This window comes from Miscanthus floridulus, chromosome 1, assembly GCF_019320115.1.
Source record: "Miscanthus floridulus cultivar M001 chromosome 1, ASM1932011v1, whole genome shotgun sequence".
NCBI lineage: Eukaryota > Viridiplantae > Streptophyta > Magnoliopsida > Poales > Poaceae > Miscanthus > Miscanthus floridulus.
In genome coordinates this window covers 50,881,896-50,884,928 of record NC_089580.1, presented here as the reverse complement: position 1 = coordinate 50,884,928, position 3,033 = coordinate 50,881,896, and positions in this window count along the sequence as shown.

The window sequence follows — 3,033 nt, the reverse complement described above, 5'->3', positions numbered from 1 at the left end:
CCGGTCATATGTTATGTGCAACCACTATCAATTACCTAATGATTTCCACTGTTCTTGTAGTTCATCTACACACAAGAGATCAAGCTTTAGGAACCCAAACTTGTTGAGGGCCCTTGACTTTCTCAACAAGTGACTTTGCAACCCAAATTTTCTTAGGCCTATTCTTGTTTGGAGGTCCTAAGAACATAACTTTCATATTTCCACTAGAGTCCTTTCTAAGCATGTAATGGGCATTGAAAGCAAAGGGTCTAGCATGCTTGGGCAAGGGTTGTGGTGGTGGAGTTTGGCACTCATGGGCAAATTGACCTTCTTGTCCACACTCAAAACATCTCTTTAGCTTTGGCTTTGACTTGTGTAGTTGTTGTTGAGCTTGAGCCTTCTTCTCTTGATTTGCTAAATACCCAATGCTACTTCTATTCATCTTCATGATGGTGTTCATTAGTAGCTCACTTTCAAGAGGCTTGCCTCTTGTGAACTTGCTCAATCCAATCTTGAGATGCTCTTTCTCCAACTTGAGTTTCTTATTTTCTTCCTTGAGTGCATCATTATTTTTCTCTTTCTTGAGTTTTTTGTTCTCTTCTTTGAGCTTCTCATTCTCAAGAATCAAATCACCATCATGATCAAGAGTTTCTAGCACAATACTATTGTGGGTTTTGATCTCTTCAAGATCTTTCTTGAGCTTTTCATTATCATTCTTGAGCTTGACATACTTATCATAATTATCGGTCTCAACCACTTGTTTGCCCTTGCTACTAGAACTTTGCTCAATGCTCTCAATGATCAAATCATCACATAATGTAGCTATATCAATCTTAACAGCATCGTTAGTAGCATCATGTGGCTCATTGAATAAATATTCTTGAGCAATGACAAGATTATCATGATTGATCTTGAGAGTTGTATATTCATCTTTTAGCATATTATGTCTAGTGATGAGCTCATTATGTATACTCTCAAGTTTATCATGTTTTTCTTTAAGCTCTTTCTTAGAAGATTTGAGCTCCTTGAGTTTGGATGTTATAGCATCATTTGCTTCTCTAAGTTCAACACTAGCCTTTTCCGCTATATCACATTTAGCTAAAAGAGAATCATTCTTAGCTTCTAGCTTGTCATTCTTAGCACTAGTCTTTCTAATGATCTTAGTATATTAATTTAGCAATTTAACAAGATCATCATATGAAGGTGATTTAAATTCATCATCATCACTATCACTATCACTATCATCATTATTAGCATGATCATCACCACTACTATCATCAACATTTGATACCTTTCATTCACCTTTTGCCATAAGGCATAGGTGTGTAGAGGATGATGGCGGCGGTGTCGGTGAGGATGATGAAGAGTCAATCACAATTGTGGCCACCTTCTCATTATCACTATCATCATCGGATGAGCAACTTGATGAAGCAATGTCCATGAGCTAATCACCGACGATGTATGCCTTCCCATTCTTCTTCTTCTTGTGGAAGTCCTTCTTGCCATCTTTCTTCTTATATGGCTTATTCTTCTTCTTCTCATCTTCATCTTCATTACTTGAGTCATCTTTCTTGCCCTTGTACTTGTTCTTGTACTTGTCTTTCTTGGGCTTGGTGCATTGATGTGTTAGATGATCAAGTTCTCCACAATTGTAGCAATCCATCTCGAAGATTGGCTTCCTTCTTGTGCTAGTGAAGAATTTCTTTTTCTTGCCATCAAACTTGATGCCACTCTTGTTAAGCATCTTTAGCATCTTGGTGGTTCTTCTCATCATGAGAGCAAGACTTGTATCATCAATTTCATCATCACTTGAGCTCTCATACTCAAGCCTTGCTTTGCCCTTCTCTTGGCTAGGTTTGAATGCTAAGTCCTTGTCTTTCTTCTTAGTAGAGGATAAGCCATCTTATGGTGTGATGTGCATGTACATCTCAAGAGCATTGATCTTTCCTAAGATTTGAGTCGGTGTAGCGGTGGAAATATCACCTTAATGAAGCACAGTCATAATATGCCCATATTTATCAATGGGGAGGACACTCAAGATTTTTCTTACAACATTGGATGATTGCATTTGAGTGAGTCCAAGCCCATTGACTTTCTCTACAAGAACATTCAAGCATGAGTACATTTCATTAGCACTCTCTTTGGGAAGCATCTCAAATGAATTTAGCTTTTTCATAACAAGATGATATCGTTCCTCATGCTTGCTCTTAGTTCCCTCATGGAGTGCACAAATATCTGACCATAGTGCATGGGCGTCTTTGTGGTTCCTCACCCGGTTAAACACATCTTTACAAAGGCCTCTAAAGATGGTGTTTCGAGCCTTTGCATTTCATTTTTTGTAATTTACTTCATCGCCTTGAAGGTGCGTGGGATCCTAAGGTTTTGGGAATCCTTGTGAGGCAACTCTAAGTATTCTAACATCTAGAGCTTCTAAATACATCTCCATGCGGATTTTCCAATAAGGAAAATCATCCCCCTCAAAGATAGGAGGAGGACCATCCCCGTGAGACATCTTTCTCAAGACGGTTAAGTCTAATTTCATGAGCACGAGGCTCCGATACCAATTAAAAGGATCAAGATGCCCAAGAGGAGGGTGAATTGGGCTAATTCTAAATTTCTTTGCAATAATTAAACTCTACGGTTAGCCCACTTCACCCCTTGTGCCTAGAAAGTGTTTCTAATGTTCTACCACATAAAAAGTCTTGCAACCTAAGTTCCAATCCTACTTTAGCATGACAATTCTATGAATGAAAAGACAAGAATTGAATTGCTCAAAGTAAAGAGAGAAGGAGGAACACAGCAATGTTTTGTCGAGGTATCGGAGAGTCACCACTCCCCACTAGTCCTCATTGGAGCACCCGCACAAGGGTGTAGCTCCCCCTTGATGCGCGCAAGGATCAAGTGCTCTCTATAGGTTGATTCTTTGACACTCCGTCGCGGTAAATCACCCACAACTGCTCACAACTTGAGTTGGGTCATCCACAAGCTCCGTCGGATATTCACCAAGATCCCAATCACCACCAAGTCATCTAGGTGATGGCGATCACCAAGAGT